At 46.3% G+C, this 20,838-nt stretch overlaps 1 protein-coding gene across 4 annotated transcripts in view; it reads right to left on the bottom strand.

The window, feature by feature from the left end:
- Positions 1 to 20,838, bottom strand: part of RAP1GAP2 (RAP1 GTPase activating protein 2) — a 298,254-nt gene that overhangs the window by 254,382 nt on the left and 23,034 nt on the right. Inside the window, exon 1 of one of the 4 annotated variants that reach the window (XM_043999911.1) lies at positions 12,042 to 12,388. The exons of the other annotated variants lie outside the window; for them this stretch is intronic. The gene's annotated coding sequence lies outside the window, so the exon portion shown is untranslated. Of the gene's footprint in view, positions 1 to 12,041; positions 12,389 to 20,838 lie in introns of those variants that run through there. 4 annotated transcript variants of the gene reach the window in all.

The raw sequence follows: 20,838 nt of genomic DNA, 5'->3' as shown, positions 1-20,838 counted from the left end.
TCTGTGTACAAGTATCCCCTAAATGTCAGCACCCTGGGGAAAAGTTCAGATCACCCCCAACAACTCTGAACAGACTCCTAAAAGCTGGCTAATAACAAAGCAGGGCAAAGATTACTGCCCTTTGACTGTACTGCTCTGCCCACCACCCTTGATCAGGAGGCATCTTCTGATGCCCGACTTGGCTTCTGCTCTAATACCAGAACTGATGGGTCCTGCACACCCACCCTCCCTTCCCAGAGAGTGGAGCTCAGGGGGTGATGTCCTCTCCCACCATCTGCGAAGTAGAGGGTTAGGGGCATGCAAATCTGCTTTCTCTTCTTCCCTTCCCCAGCCTGCCTCTCTGACCCCCCAGAAGGCAGCTCAGGTGAGAGGAGGCAGCCACCCACATAATTTCCATGCAAGAGAACAGCTGCCAAGGCCTAGGTGATGTTTGGAGAAGGGGAGGGAGGGAGGCATGAATTGGGAAGGAGGGGATAGACACAGAGGGGAGGCTGAGTAGGGAGGGAACGAGGCTCAGGAGCTCTGACAGGCAGAGGAACTGAAACTGAGGGGGGCCGAGGAGGTCTGAGAAACAGAATCCCAGCAGGGAAGAGTTTGACCTATCTCTGAGTCAGACACTCACGCAGAGAAACCCAAGGACATATTACGCAGATGAACAAATAAGCCCAAATAGCAAGAAGACCACCGCTCACACGCCAGCCCAATTCCTTTTGTCTGCCTTGGTCCTCACTAGCTGCCCCTCTAACTGAAAGGACCCCTACCCCCATATCTCAAAGACACAGATGCAGAGCAGGAACCAAGGATGGGCAAAGGGGATGGCTTCCTAGGGCGCAAACCCTGGGATGGGAAGGGTAACAGTGGGGAAGGGTTGGGGGTGGAAGGATGAAGAAGACACTTTTCAATATTACATTGTACAAAAGCACACATTGTGAATGCCAGAAAATGCTGCTCTCCGTGGTACAAGGACGTCTGTTTTGTGACAAAACAAATCACGTGTGTTCTGGTGGGCAGAAGCACAGGACAAATGAAATTTTCCACTCTTGCCTGTGTAACTCCAGGCCTCGTCCTGACTCTCAGGTGTGGCAGCTGTGTCCTTCATGCCTGGCATGAGTTTGCAGCAACACTCGCACAACCATTCACAAAGACACAAATCTGCGCACACAAACACAAATCCAAAGGCACAGGAGTTACTGGACCACATTATGCCTTGTCTCTCTCCTCCTGGTCCACTTCTCGCTACTCCCAAGACTCATCTTGTTGACAGACAGGAGGCTAGACAACGTCACCATTACAAGGAATGCTCAGGACTGGATGCCATCTGGTCACACAGGGATGACAGGTCTCGGTTTGCCCAGCATGACACAGAGTACAAATGCATAATCTCAGTTCTGGATCAAGAATGGGCACAACCAAAGACATCCCCCAAAAGAGAAAAAGACCTATTTGTACAAAAATATTTCTAGCAGCTCTTTTTGTGGTGGCCAAGAATTGGAAATCAAAGGAATGCCCATCAACTGGGGAATAGCTAAACAAGCTGGGGTATATGATGGTGATGGAATATTACTATGCTATAAGAAATAACAAGCAGGATGACTTTAGAAAGGCCTGGAAAGACTTGTATGAACTGATGTATAGTGAAGTTAGCAGAACCAGGAGAACATTGCGCACAGAGACAGCAACATTGTTTGATGAAGAACTGTGAAAGATTTAACAATTCTCAGAAATACAATGATCCAAAATAATCCCAAAGGACTAATGATGAAGCATACTATCCAGCTCCAAAGAAAGAACTGATATTGATGGAACAGACTGAAGCATGCTCTTTTTCACTTTCTTTCATTTTTTCTTTTATTCAAGTTTTCTTATATAAAATGACTAATATAGTAATGTTTTACATAATTACTCATATATAACCTATATCTGATTGCTTACCGCCTTAGGGAGGAAGGGAGAGGAGGGAGGGATAGAATTTGGAACTCAAAACTTTAAATAAAAATTTTTATTATTTTAAAAGTGGGGGAAACAGCTAGGTGGTGCAGTAGATAAAGCACCAATCCTGGATTCAGGAGGACTTGAGTTCAAATCCGACCTCAGACACTTGACACTGTGTGACCTTGGGCAAGTCACTTGACCCTCATTGCCCACACACACACACACACACAAAGTTGTTTAAAAAAAAAAAGAATGGGCACAGCCTTGGAGCACAGTCATGTCCTGGGGACTGAGCATGGTGTCTGTCAGGTCATAGTCAAGAGACCCTGTGCTAAGCTGGAGATGTAGAAGCTCACATTCTAATGGAGGATATGTGCACAGAAAATAGCAGCTAATCTCTGGGTTAGGTCCTGAGAAGGCTGATACTGAGTCACCGAGCCTAGCCTCTTGCCTTACCGTACGGAGTTTGGGAGTCATGGGCATCGGCCCTGCCACAGGGACACAGGCTCTCTAGGGGGTGATGGCTGCCCCTTCAACACCAATGCTGGGCTCAAGTCACACTGTAAGGGGAAGAGCGGGCACGTGCCAGTCATCATAGGATGTGGAGGCCTTCCTGCCGCCCGGGGGAGCCCTTCCCCCCTTCCCTGCTGACTTTCCCAGGATTCCTCATCACCTTTCTGATGAGCTCAGACCCCCGGGCTCTTGGCAGCCTCAGCACCAAAGTCCCATCCTCTAAGCCCAAGAGCCCCTGAGCTACTAAGGAACATCTTTGTCGGGGCTCTCATCCTGACCTGTTTTCATAGCTGATTCTCCCAGGATCATACAGAGGCTGGGCCAGAAGGCAGAAAACTCATGGCATCCCAGCCGAACAGAACAGAACCTCAGAGGGCATCTTGTCCAAAGCCCTCATTTTACAGAGGAGGGAACCAAGGCCCAGGGAAGTGAAACGATTTACCCTGGTCACACAGGCAGAAAGGTAGGATTTGAACCCAGGCCCTTTGACCCTCTGCCTCCACCGCTATTTCCACTGCACCACACGCTTATTCAAGGAGGGTTCTTGCTCCCAGCAGCCTGTTTTTATGTCTCCCCCACTCCCCATCAGAAGGTCCTGCCTCAGAGCTGACCCCGTCATACTTAAGTCTCCTGCTTTCTTCTTGCTCTGCAAACACACCCTGTGATCCTTGTTTTTAATAACCAGGCAGGGACTTCAGGCTCATGAAGATTTATCAAGAGCCTGTGATGTACCAGGCGCTGTGGTTATATCCAGGAAGATATGATCACAGATCCAGAGCCTGAAGGGACCTAGAGTTTGGCTAGTCCAATGTTCTCCTTCTAGAAGAGGGGACAGAGAACTGACTACACATCATTCAGACCTGTGAGCGCCCTGTTGGGGTACACTCTCTGACCAATGCAGCTCGTGGGTCCTCTTCCAGAACGAAGGATGAACAACAACAATTAAACAACTAGTCCCTAGCTTCTCATCTTCTTAGAGTATTCCCTGGGGCCCAGAGAGATCAAGCAACTTGCCTGAGGTCACACAGCCAATGAGTATTCACAGGTAGGACTGGAACCCTAGGTCCTGAGGCTGAGGTTTTCTCTGTCTACTAAATCATGCTGCCTCCCTTATGGGCCTGGGAATAGGAGGGCAAAAGCAAGGAAGCCCTTTTTCTTAAGGGGTTTAACTTTCCAAAGGACCTGGAGAACTGGAAACATTAGTATAGTTTTACCCCTGTAGGAACTTTGGGTGGGAAACAGTAGAAAAAGGACCTGGGTTCAAATGCTGCCTCTGATACTTGATGAGCCATTGAACTTCTCAGGGACTCAGTTTCCTCATCTGTAAAATGAACGAGGTTTCATTTCTCTGAGTTTCCATTTTCTCATCTTTAAAATGAAGGGTGGAGCAACTAGGTGGCACAGTGGATAAAGCACAGGCCCTGTATTCAGGAGGACCCGAGTTCAAATCTGGCCTCAGACACTTGACACTTACTAGCTGTGTGACCCTGGGCAAGTCACTTAACCCTCATTGCCCCACAAATAATAATAAATGAATGAATGAATGAATAGATGAATGAACAAATAAATAAATAAATGGATGAACAGATGGGTAAATAAATAAATGGATGGATGAATTAGTGAATAAATAAATGAATGAATAAGTGAATAAATGAATAAATAATAGATTGATGAATGAATGAATGAATGAAATGAAAGTACTGGATTAGGTGGCCTCAGAGGTCTTCGAAATCACGGATCCTCTAACATCTTTGGGTCTCTGCTTCCTGATCTTTGAAATGAAGGAGCTAGACGAGATCAGAGCTTCTTAAACTTTTTCCACTCACAACCCCTTTTCACCTGAGAAATTTTTACATGATCCCATATACATAACCTTTTACTGTTTCCCACCCCCACATTCAGTTATGGAGTCACAACCCACAGTTTAAGAAGCGAGGGATTAGGGGGCGGCTAGGTGGCGCAGTGGATAAAGCACCAGCCCTGGATTCAGGAGTACCTGAGTTCAAATCTGGCCTTAGACACTTGACACTTACTAGCAGTGTGACCCTGGGCAAGTCACTTAACCCCCATTGCCCTGCGCCAAAAGAAGAAGAAGAAGAAGAAGAAGAAGAAGAAGAAGAAGAAGAAGAAGAAGAAGAAGAAGAAGAAGAAGAAGAAGAAGAAGAAGAAGAAGAAGAAGAAGAAGAAGCAAGGGATTAGATGGTTTTGGGTTCCTTCCAGGTCCATGACCCTGTGGTACTATAAATGTAGTAGGTATCTCTCCAACCTAGGCTGGGCGTGGCCCTTCCTGGAGATGAGGGTGTGGGCTGACGGATCTCTGGGGAGACAACCTTGGGTGCCTGTGAGCTCATCTAAAGGCAGTCAGATCCCATGCCCTGCTCCCCCACCCTCTGATGCAAAAGAGGAGGAGATGCTGGGGAAGCCAAAGCCGAGATAGGAAGAAATGGAAGAGAGACAAGGGCTGTCTTATGGCAACCATCCCCTGCACAGAGGAACATCAGCTCCACTGGACGCAGCCGGTCACAGGATGGACACCGAGCTTTGTGGACAGCCCCAAAGCATGGAGGTGGGAGCCGAGGGTAGGAAAACGGGGGAAGTGATTACAGGGAACAGATGAGAAGAGCCCTGGCGTAGTTTAGCTGCTGATGGACTTTGGAGAAGGAAAAGCTCACTCCAGCACATGAGGGGTTCCTTTCCACCCCATCTTTGAGTCAATGGCATTCCAGGTTACCTTGTCTGCCCATCATGATCTCCCCCTGCCCACTCTACCCCCCTTTCTTCCCCCTAATGTTATAGCACATACCAGGCAGCCCCTAGCCTGTCCTTCCCTCTCCACCTTGAAAACTGAGGCAGCTTGGGATAGGATTCTAGTTCTAGAGCTGCATAGAACCTTGGAAGCTATCCAGTCCAATTCCCTCACTTTACAGATGAGTAAACGGAGACCCGGAGAGACAGGATCACCAATTTAGAGGTGGAAAGGACCTCAGAGGTCATCTAGTCCAACCCTCTTATTTTACAGATGAGGAAACTGAGGCTCAGGGTGGTTAGAAGGGTCAGCCTGAGTTCCCACAGGGAGTAAGGATCAGCGGTGGTATCTGAACCTAGGTCATAGGACTCCAGAGGCAGAGCTGTCTCCACTGTGCTTGTTTGAGACCCAAACCCCCTTCCCTGGGTGCACAGCTGGACCTGCCTAGCAAAGCAGATCATTTAGGAACGATCCTGGTGCTTCCCATCCAAGCTCCTTCTCTTCCCTTCCCAGCCTACTAAAGCCTCAGACCCTTTCCTTGTCTCCCCCCACACACACACATACACCTTTGATGCTGCTGCCAATCTTCCTCCTGTAATTCCACAAAGTCATCAAGCACAAATGACTTCTGCCACCTCCATCTTCAACTACCAGCCGCCCTTCTCTGCTTTCTTAGTCTCTTGTTTCCCATTGACCGCCAGCCGGCCTCATGCCCACGTCCATCTGCCTGCCTCCCTCCCCACTGCCTGCCAGGACCAAATGCCAGCTTTCTTCCCTGCTTCTCCTCCTCCTTCAAGCACCTGTTTCAAAGCCAGCCCTACCCCCTCCACCTTCCCACCACCCCAAACCCATCATTCAGATCAGCTTTGTCTCAAGGAGACCCTACTTTTTCCTCGGGGTCTCTCCCCAGGAGACAGTCCTATGACTGTCACAGATTTAGATCTGTAAGGGACCTCAGAGGTCATCTAATGCATCTCCCTCATTTTTATAGATAAGGAAACTGAGGCTCAGAGATTGGCATTGATTTGCCAAAAGTCACACAGCCAAGTAAGAGTCAGTGATGAGATTCGAACTCAGGTTCTCTGACTCCAAATCTGTCTCTGTCTCTCTGTCTCTGTCTCTGTCTCTGTCTCTCCATCTCTCTCCATCTCTCTCTCCCTCCCTCCTTCCCTCCACTGTATCACAATCACCTCTGAGGAACTACCTCTGCCTTCACTTCCCAGCTAGGGCATGAGGGTTGGGGGGGGGGCGGGGAGAACTGTCACCTCAATGAAACAACCAGGCATCCTGGGAGAAATAGGGAGACCCAGTCTCCAAAAAAGTCTAAACTAGAAAGGAAGAGAATTTGGAACGCAAAGTTTTTTTTTTTTTTTTTAAATCGATGTTACGGGGGCAGCTAGGTGGTGCAGTGGATAATGCACCGGCCCTGGATTCAGGAGGACCTGAGTTCAAATCCGGCCTCAGACACTTGATACTTACTAGCTGTGTGATCCTGGGCAAGTCACTTAACCCCCATTGCCCTGCAAAAAACCAAACAAACAAACAAAAAATACCTATTTAAAAATCGATGTTACAATTTGTTTTTACATGGGGCGGGGGGGGGGGGGGAATTCGAAAGAAAGAAGAAAAAAGAAAGTAGCATGATGTTAAACCAAGGTGGGGAAATAGTCTAAACTTCAGGAAAGGTGTCAATTTACACTGCTAGACAGAATTCCTTGCCAGGAGCCCCCTCCATTAATCAAAGCACTTGGGACAGTCAAGAAAAAACTACAAAAAATTATGCGTGTGACAAGCTAACATTGAAAAATGATGCAGTGCCTGCCTTCAAGGAGGGAACAGTCTATAGGTACATTTTAAGTAGGGACATGACACATGTCAGTGGAAGAATCTTGGACTTGGACATAGCAGACCTGATTTCCCAACCCTTGCTCTGATACTTGTTACCCATGTAACCTTAACCAAGTCACTTCCCCAAGAATCAGGCATAAGTTTCATCCTCTATATTGATGGGGTTGTATGAAATGACTTCTGAAGGTCCATTCTACTTCTAATTCTAGGGACATGGGGGAGGGTCACACCTCGGCTTGAGGAAGGTTATTTTAGCAGTTGTGTGAAGGATGAATTGGAGAGGTAGAAGAAGACTGGGAGACCAATTAAGAGAACACTGCAATAGGTCCTGTGAGAGGTGAGGAAGGTATATATGCAGGTAGTGGCAAGGGGTGAAGGGAAGGACAGATATGAAAGATGTCAGGATCGTTGACTCAACAGCATTTGGCAACTGGTTGGAATTGATGCATGAGGGAGAAGGAAGGGCCAAAGATGCCTCTGAGACTTTGAACCCAGATAAATTGGAAGGTGGATGGTATAATCCACAGAAACAGAGAAGTCAGAAGATGGAGCACTGTGTAGGGAGGAAGAGAAGTTTTGGACAAGTTTGAGATCATCTTAGAAAGTCCTCTGGGACACCAAAAGATTCAATGACTTGCCCAGGGTCATACGGTATGCAGCAGAGGAGAGACCTGAGCCAAGGTCTTCCTGACTCTGAGTCTTGCTCTCTAGCCAACAGATCATGCTGTCTCTCTTTGCATCTTCTAGGCAAAGTTGGAATGAATATCAAATATCATCTGATCCAATGTAAAATCCATTTTACAGATGAGAAAACTGAGACCCAGAGAGGATATGGGGACTTACTCAAAGTCACACAGATTGTAAGTGAAAGAGCTAGAATTTGAGCCCAGATCCTCTGACTTTCCATGGCACCAGGATGCCTCCTACAAGCAATCAATCAGTCAACAAGTATTTATTTATTGTTGGTTACTGTGTACCAGGCAACTGTACTGGGTACTGGGAACACAAAGACAAAAAGAGCCCCTGACCTCAAGGAGCTGGTATTCTAATGGGTAAATGAGCAGCTGGAGATTTAGTATGGGACTCAAAGAAGAAATTGGTACTAACTATATCTTTTTGGGAGTCATCTACCCAGAAATAATCACCAAAGGTATGGGAGTGGATAAGATTTCCACTAGAAAAAGAACAACATTCTTTGTTTTAGGAGATAGAACTCTGGGTAAGGATGTGTGTATGGGGAGGGGAGGAATCTGGAAATGAAGGTGATGTAAAAACAAAGATAGCAATAAAATTCTTAAATGAGGCAAAGGAGAGAAAGGGACTTGGGGTAGAGCTCTGGGAGAAATTCACCAATAAAAAAGGAACAAGGACAGTCAGATGGAAGGAATGGATGGCTAGCAGTGTCAAAAGCTACAGAAAGATCAACAATAAGTACCGAGAAAAGGTCATTGGATGTGGCAATTAAGAGATCACTGGTGACCTTTAAAGAGAAAGCAGTTTCAAGAAAGTGTTGGGAGTGGGAGCCAGACTGCAATTGGGGGGGGGGGGAGCAGGGGTGGATAATTTAAATGGCCGGTTTCTTTCCAGTTTAGCACTGAAGGGAAAGAGAGGTGTCAGACAATAGCTTAAGGGTTTGGCAGGGTCAAGGAAAGTTATTAGAGTGGGGAAGACTGGAATATTTTGGGGTTGTAAGAACTCAGTAGAGAGAGGGCAATAGAAGATTATAAAGGGAGAATGAATGGAATGATTGATAACAAGAGATCCCAGATTTGGGGAAGGAGGACATGTTATAGAACCAAGGGACCAAGTGGAGGGCACAGCCTTGACAAAAGACAAGACTCATCATCCTCTGAGAAAGAGATGAGTGAGAATATGAAGGATGTAGAAAATGGAAGATGATGGTGCTCCTGTCATCTGGTCCCAGGGGCAACTCATTTTGTCCCATCTTCCCAACTCAACCTAATTTCCTTCTCTTCACCCTTACACTAATCATCCCCTTCACCACCACCTGTATATCATCCCTGCCCTAACCCTTACTCCCCTCCATCTCTTTTGGCATCTTAGCCTCCCTCCACCTCTGGCCCCACACTCACCTGCTTCTCTACCCTCAGCCTCATTTGCCTCATCTCTGTCTCTACCTTCATCCATTTCCATTCCACCCTTTTTCTAATTCTCACTTCCACTCACTGCACCCCTCGGTCTCACCTTTCCATCATCCCTGTCCCCCCAGCCCCCACTGCACCATTCCTGTCATCAAAATTGGCTTTGGGCTCATAAAATTAAATTCAACATTGAATTGATGAAGCAGTCATCATGCACAAGACAGAGTGGCATAGTGCATGGAGAGCCACCTCAGAGTCAGAAGGACCTGGGTTCAAGCGCAGCCTCTGACTCATACTGACTCTGTGATCCGGAGAAAGTTAACCTCTCATAGTCTCAGGAAACCTTAAGAAGATAATTCAATTCAATAAACATTTAATAGGCACCTGTGTTGTGATAGAAATTCAGTGCGTGTGGCTAAGGGGGGGGGAGTGCCAGGCACTGTGCTATAAGTTGTAAAACAAGGGCATATCTGCAATGGTAGAGGGCATTTCTTCAATGGAAATTCCTTAATGCAATGAAATCGTGAGTCTAGTCCAAAATTAAAAATGGGCACAAGGCAACAGGCTAGGGGACGATACAAGGATGAAAGAGGAAATGATGTCTGCCCTTGACAAGTTTCCTATCCAGTAAAGGGATGACCCTAGTAAACAAATACCTATAACAGTTTAAGTTTAAGAGGGGTGCCCTGGTGAGACTTCAGCCAAAGCTGAAGGTTTGAAGGGGCTAAAAGGAAGAGACATTGAAATAGAATTATCACTGGGCACTCCTTACACAAGTTAGCAAATGATTGTGTTGTCAACCAAATGAAGATTGAGAAATTAAAGGAGTGGGGCTCACATCTAGCTAGGGACCCAAGGGATAGTCATCATGAAGGATAATTCTGGTCCTTGAAGAAAAAGGAATGTCAGTAAATGAAGATGCATTCGGTTCAATTATACAAACATGTATTAAGGACCTACTATGTGCCAGGCACTGTGCTATATGTTGGGGATACATAGACAAAAACCGAGCAACTCCCTGCTCCCAAGAATCTTACAGCCTATGGAGGGGAGGGGGGCAGAGAAAGGAACAATGCCTACAAAGATAAGTAAGAAAGGGGCTTCAAAGGTTATGACCGGGGCAGCTAGATGGTGCAGTGGTTAAAGCACCGGCCCTGGATTCAGGAGTACCTGAGTTCAAATCCGACCTCAGACACTTGACACTTACTAGCTGCGTGACCCTGGGCAAGTCACTTAACCCCCATTGCCTGCAAAAAAAACAAAACAAAAAACAAAAAAACAAAGGTTATGACCACGTCCAAGAGATCTCCCCATCCATCCTCCTCAGCAGCTCAGCAGTGACCCAGCCCCTACAAGGTTTGGGCAGGGGGCAGTGTTCACCCCTCACCTCAGGGCCAGGGTAACCTCTGTCCATGGTACTCAAAGGAAAATGGGCTCAGGAGATTTCCCCAGAGTCTTAAATTGGGGGTGGGGGGAGGAGAAAGAAGAACCTAAGAGGCCTGGCTTCCAGCCCTGGAGTTTATTTTTCCTCAGACTCAGGGGCCCCAACTGGGGGAAATTAGGAGGAGTAAATGACTCTGAATCAGAGCCCAAACCCTATTTGCATGCAAATGCCCTTCTTGTTAATTTTTAAAGTAGGGGAAGAGGGAGGAGGTCAGGGGAGAAAAATGCAGAACTCAGACTCTCAGGAAGAAGAGCAAAGAGGTTTCCTTCCCAGGCAGGCAGAGTGAGGGCAGCTCCAAGATGCCAGACAGACCTATGGAAGGGCCAGCCTGGCAAAAGCAAAGCTGACATCCTGGGGCCTCAGCCCCCACTTGAGCTGGGCACAGTCCCAAAGGAACAACCAGAGTGTTCATTCGCAAACTAGAATCCAAAATCCCCACCCCACGGAATGGAGAAGGAAGGACCATCCCAGGCAGCAGCTGGCACAGGGGAAGCTAGCAACCAGTCCTTGGAGTCTGGGCTCCACCCCACCCAGGGGCCCCACAGGGAGCAAGGCACTAGCTAAGAGGCTGGGCATCCACCTCATTGCCTTGCCATGACCTCCCCCCACCAACAATCTAGGAACCAAGGAGGGCCTTTAAAGAGAAGAAAGGATGAAGTGGGGGACCAGGAGGGAACTGGTAGTGGAGAAGACAAATGCCCTTTGAGAAAACAAAACCAAACCCACCCAAACAAAGAATAGAACATTTTCAGGGGTCCACTGGAGTTTCCTCCTTCTTTTCCTCCCTTCCAAAATCTAGACAAATCTGATCAACTAATCTTCCCCAGACTTGAATGGGTAGAGTCTGAGCAATGCTCCCTCAAACATTCAATGTACATATAGCCCAACAACCCTCAAAACACTCCCAAACATTCAATGCCCATGTCCCCAACACCTCTCAAACGCTGTACTTTCATGTAACCCCCTTCCTCAAATCCAGCAAATATTGAACATCAATAGAATTCCCCCAAACCCCTAAATATTCCAAATCCATATATCCTCCAGCACTAAATTTTCAGATATCCTCACAACACTCCCCTACATACACCTCTAAACACTGAATTTCTTGGTACTGCCAACACTCCCCCCCCCTTAGCCACACGCACTGAATTTCTATCACAACACAGATTCCACACACCAGGCATTTCTACAGTTACACACCCTGCATACCTATATAAGGAATATCAATAAATCAACAATTAAAATCAGCCCAACACACAAAGCTAAATAAAGCATTTCGATATGATCACACTCCCTTCGCCACCCCCTCCCCATACAATCAGCAACCAGTGTCCCAGTACACGGACTATTATCATTCAGATGCAGTCTCCCTCCCCCCCCCCCATCTTTCATCACACACACACACACACACACACACACACACACACACACCCCTTGTTGTCTCGGAGACACGCACCCAGGTCCCGCAGACAGCCTTCAAATCGGGGGCTGGGGGTGAGGGAGCTTCCAACCGCGTTCAATTCTGACTGGCCCCGAAGGACATCCGAGGGTGGCTCCTCGGCTGCTGGCTGTTCCCCCTTTCCGGGCAGGCTCTCTGCGCACAGTGCGGGACAGCGCACGGCCGACGCCGACGACGGGCAGACAGACAGCCGATGACAACAACAACGCAGGCGGTCCCCCGACGCTCTTCCTAGATCGCTTGCTCTTCTCTCCTCTCCGGCACTCGCTCCGCTACTCTCCTGCCTACTGCCAGTCTCTGCCTGCCCCGCGGCGCCTCCAGCCAACAGCGAGGCGAGGAGGCTCCGCTGCGCCCCCGCCTCTCCTCCCTCCCTCCCTTCTGGTCCAGTCTCGGGTGCCCCGGGCGTGCGCGCTCAGCCGCCAGCCGGAGGGGCGGCGCGAGGCTGGGCCGGGCCCGGCTGGGCTGGGCTGGGCTGGGCTGGGCTGGGCCGGGCCGGGCTGGTCTGGGGAGAAGGAGATGGCCCCGAGATGCGGGAGGGCGCAGGAGGCTCTATTGGAGAGTTGGCTCCCCCCCCCCGCCCTCCCCCGCCACTGCCCGAGGCGAGACTGCTCGGGAAGAGACAAAAGAGGAGAAAGGCAGGAGGGGAGAGCATCTACCTGGGCTACCTTGGGGCCCCGACGCCCCTCTGCAAGACAAGGGGATACCAATGCTGGGAAGGGGGGGGGTGTGAATGGAAGGACCAGGATACCCGGTGGCTTCACAGTCAGACAGGCTAGGTTCGAATCCTGGCTACGCCTGTGTGACCTTGGGCAAGTCATCTAATTCCTCTGGGCCTCAGTTTCCTCATCTGTAAAATGGCCAAATGACCTCCAAAATCTAGATGGATAATCTGTAAACACCAAAGTGATCATTTTTAAAGCCTAGGTCTAACCCACCCTCCACCGCGCCCCCAAGATGCTCCAGCTGCTCATGGTTCCGCTAGATCAAACACAAAGTCCCCTGTTCAGCCCTTTAAAGCTCTCCACAATATGGCTCCAGCCTGCCTTTCCAAGTTTATTACACATTTCTCTCCTTCCCACACTCTGTGGTCCAGCCACACTGGTCTCCTCGCTGTCCCTCACACAACATTCCATGCTCGTGTCTTTGCCCAGACTGTCCCAGGCAACTAAACCACACCCCCTCCTCATCTGCCTTCTGGAACGCCAAGGTTCCTTCAGATCTCACCTCCTACATGGGGCCTTTCTGAATTCCTCTACAGAAACCTACGAGTGCACTCACCCCAGCCTGAAATCACCTTGTATAATGTTGTTGTTGTTTGTCCTTGGTTCTCAAAGAGGACCAATGACATCAAGAGAGTGCTTGACTTTTGGTGAACTGCATTTAAGTGAGGCAGACCTTCAAAAAGTCAACAGCTTCCTTTGTCCAGAGTCACTGAAATACAGTGGCAAGACAAAAGGATGCAGGTGATGGCCATGATCTTAAATGACAGTCTTTCCCAGGTCTCAGTTTGTGTAAGGAAACATCCATTCGACACCTAGGGGCTAAGTAAGAACTGAGATAAAAGATGGCCTGATTTACCATCGCAAAAATATTGACCCCCTCAAAGTTTCTGGCCAGAACAGAAAATAATTGCTATTTACACTCATTTTAAGCCATCAAAAGCTAATCAATGGGTGGCGCAGTGGATAGAGCACCGGCCCTGGAGTCAGGAGTACCTGAGTTCAAATCCAGCCTCAGACACTTAACACACATTTACTAGCTGTGTGACCCTGGGCAAGTCACTTAACCCCAATTGCCTCACTAAAAAAAAAAAAAAGCTAATCAATGAATCCCAGAGACTGGGCTACAGCTAGTAAGTGCCAGAAGCAGAATTTAAACACAGGTCCTCCACAAGGCTGGCCCTTTGTCCACTGTACCATACTACATTTTTGCCTAAAATGGAGTATGAATGAAAAAAAGCATTTATTAATTACTTCTACTCTATGCCAGGCATTAGGCTAAGTACTGAGGATACATATTTACTTTAAAGTAAAGAGAATACCTTTAAGGATGTGGTAGCCAGAGAAGGATGCTTTAGCTTGGGAACCAAAATGATGATCAGTGGCATGATTAATGTGTCCTTCCTAGAAATGGTGGCAACGATTTGATTACTGTTTCCACAGCTAGAGGCAGAAATCAGGGAAGGGTGCAGAAGGATACCTGGGGCTCAGCATGAAGATGGCCAGAAGGTAGGGTGCTGGGCGTGAGCTAGAGATGAACACCAATCAGGACACCAGGGTGGAAACTGGAGTACTAGGTGGAGCTAAGCAGCATAACGGGAGATGACTGGAGAATAGCAGGTACTTAAGAAAGGTCTGCCATGTTTAATTTGGTCAGGAGGCAATAGGGTGCTACTTGTTTTGGAGTAAGGATACCACCAGATTTATATGTAAGAGAAGTGATCATTCAGGCAGCAATATAAAGGCTGGATTGAGAGAGCAGGCTATTATAGTAGTAAGTGCAGTGGTAATGAAAGCTTGTCCTAACTTGGTAACAATGAGAATGAAGAAGAAAGGGATGAGTGTGGAAGCTAGTGTGAAGGTCCCAGTCTGGGGAACTGACCAGATTCGAGAAGCAAAGGAGGGGGTGAGATAAGATTCGGTAAACATTAGTCACTGTAAATTCCAAAACCTCGGTGTAAGCCATAGCTTCCTAAACAATTTGTTGTCCTCTCTAATCGCTACTTCTTGGTCTCTTTACCCTTTTCCCCCAAGTGCTTAAGGTTAGTATTCCCCAAGATTCTGGCTATCATTGCCTTTACTCCTCTCCATCTTGTCCCTGGGCAGTCTTATTTGTCACTATGACTTCAGCTCTTGGCATATGACTCCCAAGTCTGTGTTTCCAGCTCCATTCATATATCTCCAGCTGTCTATGAGCTATCTCCGTTTGGATGTCCCATCAGCACTTCAAACTTAGTACAGTTATCCCTTCCACGTTGGGGGATGGGGGGGGGAAGTGGGTAATGGGCATGGTGTCCCCTGGATTTTGAAAATCCACATAAAAATTTTTGACCCTCCCTTCATGCTACAGAAGTCTGAACTGTTATAGTATTAAAAGATTTTTAAAATGTTGATATCATATAATACTCTACATATATTTTATGCATTTCTGAATTTCTAAACTTTTTTGTGTGTCTGCTGGCCTTTGTGTCATCTGCAGCTTCTGCAAAATTCTCCCCAAATTCCCATTTAATTTCTTATGCTCATCTGCCATATATGGAAACCAAGATGGGGCAAGTCTCCATGTGGAAAGGATAACTGTTTATCTAAGACCAGCCTGCTCCTTAACACCGCCCCCCCCCACCTGCAAAAACATTCTTTATTTTGATATTTTAGTACTACTAATTCAGGCATGTTAAGTGTTAGTTAGGCTTTTGTGGGCCAACCTGGGAAACTAACCATGACTTAAAACACTGTTTCTAAAATATATTCTAACCTGTCCCTCTCGTTAGAACTATTTCAGTGGTACCTCCATTCACTCGGGATCTAATGTTTAAAGTTTTGCTGTTAAAAGTAGAGTGTGGGGCAGCTAGGTGGTGCAGTGGATAGAGCACCGGCCCTGGAGTCAGGAGTACCTGGTTTCAAATACGTCCTCAGACACTTAACACTTACTAGCTGTGTGACCCTGGGCAAGTCACTTAACCCCAATTGCCTCAATAAAAAAAAAAATAGTAGAATGTAAGATTCTAGAGGGCAGGATCTGTTTGTTTTGGGGGGTTTTTTCGTGGGGTGATGAGGGTTAAGTGACTTGCCCAAGGTCACACAGCTAGTGTCAAGTGTCTGAGGCCAGATTTGAACTCAGGTCCTTCTGAATCCAGAGCCAGTGCTTTATCCACTGTGCCACCTAGCTGCCCCTAGGATCTGTTTTAAAGTCCTTGGCACAGTGCCTTGCACAGGATAACAGAGTTAGAGCTGGATGGAACCTTAAGTCATCTAGTCCTACCCCTCATTGGAGAGATAAGGGAACAGGTACCCAGAGGGGTGAGGCTATTTGCTCTAAATTATACTGGCCAGGGACAGCTAGGTGGCTCAGTGGATAAAGCACCAGCCCTGGATTCAGGAGGACCTGAGTTCAAATCTGGCCTCAGACTCTTGACATTTATTAGCTGTGTGACCCTGGGCAAGTCACTTAACCCCCATTGTCAAGTCCCCCCAAAATCTTAGTTATTATTATTAATTATCATTTACAAATGGTATAAAGGCTGCCTAGAAACTCTTTAGGAGTTATCCTTACAACTGTATATAGTAAAAAATGATTACATTCAGGGGCAGCTAGGTGGCACAGTGGATAGAGCACCGGCCCTGGATTCAGGAGGACCTGAGTTCAAATCCAGCCTTAGACGCTTCACACTTACTAGCTATGTGACCTGGGCGAGTCATTTAACCCTCATTGCCCTGCAAAAACAAAAAACAAAAACAACCCCAAAACAAAAAACAAAAATGATTAGATTCAGTAATTCAATGATTACATCCAATCATTCAAATCCAGTCTCTGCCACCTACTACCTGTATAACTTGGTTGTTGGTTGTTGTCCTTCATGCTCAAAGAGGACCACTATTTGAAAGTCAAGGTACAGTGTGTCTTATTGTGGTTGATCAGACCAATATGAGCTAGAAGGTGGTACCACCAGTCAGCCAGCATTATTTATTTATTTATTCATTTATTTGTTCATTTATTTATCTATCTATCTATCTATCTGTTTGTTTGTTTGTTTGTTTGGCAGGGCAATGAGGGTTAAGTGACTTGCCCAGGATCACACAGCTAGTAAGTGTCAAGTGTCTGAGGTCAAATTTGAACTCAGGTCCTCCTGAATCCAGGACCAGTGCTCTATCCACTGTGCCACCTAGCTGCCCCTGAATGTAATCATTTTTATTCTACACAGTTGTAAGGATAACTCCTAAAGAGTTTTTAGGCAGCCCTGATACCATTTGTAAATGATAATTAATAATTATAATAATAGCTAAGATTTGGGGAGGCGGGGCAATGGGGGTTAAGTGACTTACTCAGGGTCACACAGCTAGTAAGTGTCAAGTGTCTGAGGCTGGATTTGAACTCAGGTACTCCTGAATCCAGGGCCAGTGCTTTATTCACTGTGCCACCTAGCCCCCCACCCCACCATAGCACTTTACAAATATTATCTCATTTGAGTTTCACAACAACCCTGGGAGGTAGGTGCTGCTATTATATCCATTTTACAGAAACCAAGGCTGAGAGAGGTTAAGTGATTTGCCCAGGGTCACAAACCTGGTAAGTATACAAGGCTAGATTTGAATTCAGGTCTTCCTGACTCCAGGTTGGGTCCTCTGTACCACCTAGTTGCTTCTGTGTACATCTTGTTCCTCTTCCCTTCCTCCCCACCACAGATTATAAGATGCTTGAGGGAAGGAACTGAGTCACATTTGCATTTGTGTCCCCAGTGTTTTTAGCATGTAGGGGAACTTAATAAATGATTGTTGGATTGATTGACTTAGGGCAAGTTCCAGACTCTCTGAGGCAGTCTATCAGTGGATTTTTAAGTTAGGAAAGTCCCTTACTTTCCTCCTCTGTAAAAAGAGGGGGCTGAATTCCATTATCTCTAAGGTCCCTTCCAACATGGTGCTCTGTCAAGGGGAATGGGGTGGAGGAATACAGGGGAAATTTAGACTATGTAAGAACCAATTATATCAATAAATGTTCTAAAAAGTCCCTGCCAGCTACATGATGGAGGAAGGTAGGAGCAGGGGAATATGAACTGTTGGCTCTTTTGCACAAAAGCAGTCTAGGCCCAAGCTCCTGGAATTATGCCCCTGTCCAGCATTCTGGGGGTTCTATAGGTCCAAAGCCCTTGTGGCCAGCCAGGGCCACACGGAAGAAGGAAGGAATAAATAATTACAATTATTCACATTTCATAGTATGTTAAGGCCTACAAAACATCTTCACGACAATCCTGGGAGGGAGGGAAGGAGTGCAAGAATTATCCCCATTGGGGCAGCTAGGTGGCGCAGTGGATAAAGCACTGGCCCTGGATTCAGGAGGACCGGAGTTCAAATCTGACCTTAGACACTTGACACTTACTAGCTCTGTGACCCTAGGCAAGTCACTTAGCCCTCATTGCCCCACAAAAAACAAAAAAAAAAAAGTAGAGGGATGTGATCACACAGCTAAGAAGAATCCAAGCCAGAACTTGAACCCAGATTTCTTACCTCCTCACAGGCTCATAGTGCTGAAAGAGATCTCAGAGACCATCTAGTGCAAACCTCTCCTTTTTTTCAGGTGGGGAAAGTGAGTCCCAGCAAAGTCAAGTGACTTGCCCTGAGTCATACGGAAGTATCTGAGGCAGAATTTGACCCTAAGACTGATAATTGTCCAGCCAATACTCTTTCCACATCATAGCTTCTAGTCTTCCCAACTCTATCCCTCAAGAAATTTATTTTTTTTTGTTTTGTTTTTTTTAGTGAGGCAATTGGGGTTAAGTGACTTGCCCAGGGTCACACAGCTAGTGAGTGTTAAGTGTCTGAGGTCGGATTTGAACTCAGGTACTCCTGACTCCAGGACCGGTGCCATCTAGCTGCCCCACCTCAAGAAGTTTATAACAGCACTTTCTTTAGTGAGAATCTGCTCATAATGGATTAAACACATCTGAGACTTGGAGTCTTTGTGCCTGGTTAAGTGCCACTTGATAAAGGCAAAGGGCAGAAATTACACCTCAGCCATATGGGTTGATGGGTCACTGCTCCTTGAAGAGGAAACAAGGACCCCAGGATACTGAACAAAGCCACTACTGAGAAGAATGTTGCCTGTACAGTGCAAGGAGTTTTGAGAGGTCAGAGTAGAAGCTCACCATAGTTCACCATCAGATAGCTTCCTTTTTTAACTATTTGCTAAGGAGATAATAGACTGTTTCTAGTTGCTGGACTGCAGGTATTGTTATCACTCTTTAAATTCAGCACCCTGGTGCAAAGAACAATTTGCCCTGCTTAGGTAGAGCCCTGGGCAAGTAGCCATATTGGAAGTAAAGGTGGAATGAACCTATTAACCTCATCTGCTACTGCTACATGTCCCCAGTTTTCAGTAGCAACTAGCTATATGAGCCACAGAGAACAGAGGATCTCAGTTCTGCAAGTATAGAAAGCAAGATAAATATTTGAGTAACTTTTAAAGAGCATACCATACTTTTTTCTCTGATGATGCCAGCTATCAGCAATTTGGGTACAAAAATGTAAGTCAATCTCTTTCAAAAGTTCTGGAAAAACTGTGCTCTGTCTTCCAGGCTGTCAGGAAGAATGAAGAGGTCCTGGAAAGAATGGAAGAATTGTTTCAAGGGGAGAAGCAAGAGGAAAGAGAATCTAAAGAGGAAACAGGGAATAATAAGTAGTGTCAGGAGGTTGGAGATTAGAAGAACCAAATGAGAAGAAATGTCAGAAGGCCCATTAACCACTGAAGACAGGTCACAGGGCAGTGGCTCTGCCTAGAGAGGGGAGAAGCTGGTTCTCTCTTATCACCAGGAAATGGTAAGAATCAACAAGTGCCATTAAAACAACTCTGAGGTACCACCTGACACCTATCAGATTGGCTAAAATGACAAAAAAGGAAGATAATAAATGTTGGAGAGGCTGTGGGAAAATTGGAACACTAATGCATTGTTGGTGGAGCTGTGAGCTGATCCAACCATTCTGGAGAGCAATTTGGAATTATTCCCAAAGGGCAATAAAGCTGTGCATACCCTTTGACCCAGCAATTCCACTTTTAGGTTTTTTGCCCAAAGAAATCATGGAAGGGGGAAAGGGACCCACATGTACAAAAATATTTATAGCTGCTCTTTACGTGGTAGCAAGGAATTGGAAGTTGAAGGGGTGCCCATCAATTGGGGAATGGCTGGACAAGTTGTGGTATATGAATACAATGGAATACTATTGTGCTGTAAGAAATGATGAGCAGGAAGAGTTCAGAGAAACCTGGAGGGTCTTACGTGAGCTGATGATGAGTGAGATGAGCAGAACCAGAAGAACATTGTACACAGTATCATCAACATTGAGGGTTGACCTACTGTGATAGACTATATTCTTCTCACCAATGCAATGGTACAGAAGAGTTCCAGGGAACCCATGATAGAAGAGGATCTCCAAATCCAAGAAAAAAAAAGAAAAAAAGAACTGAGGAGTATAGATGCTGATTGAAGCATATTATTTCTTTTGTTTGGGGTGCTGTTTTTTTTTCTATTTTGAGGTTTTGCATCACTGCTCTGATTTTTTCTCTTGTAACAGGATTAATGAAGAAATAGGATTAATGTTATTATGTGTATATATACGTGTGTGTATATATCTATATGTATATGTATAGAGATATATAGACATAACCTATATCAGATTACCTGCTGTCTAGGGGAGGGGGGAGGGAGGGGAGGGAGGGAGAAAAATCTGAAATTGTAAAGCTTGTATAAACAAAAGTTGAGAACTATCTTTAAATGTAACGGAAAAAATAAAATACCTTATACATTTAAAAAAAAAAAGAATCAACAAGTGCCAATAGGAAAGGAGTCTCCCAGCACAGCTTTTAAAGAGAAGAAATAAATCAAGCTGTTGAGCACCATCTTCACTGAATGAGATGAAGGAGACCTTGAAAACAAAAACAAGGGATGGATATCCAGAATCTGAAGGGGAACTTCCTCAGTTTGGTCAAACCTTCTGACTATTACCCTCTTCCAATGTAGAACCTAGAAAGCATTGTTAGGGAGTATGAAGACCTGGATAAGAAACTGAATACCTGGGTCTTTGGT

The sequence above is a fragment of the Dromiciops gliroides genome, chromosome 4, assembly GCF_019393635.1.
Source record: "Dromiciops gliroides isolate mDroGli1 chromosome 4, mDroGli1.pri, whole genome shotgun sequence".
NCBI lineage: Eukaryota > Metazoa > Chordata > Mammalia > Microbiotheria > Microbiotheriidae > Dromiciops > Dromiciops gliroides.
Note: the sequence above shows the minus strand (reverse complement) of the source record. Positions and strands in the feature narration are given on the sequence as shown.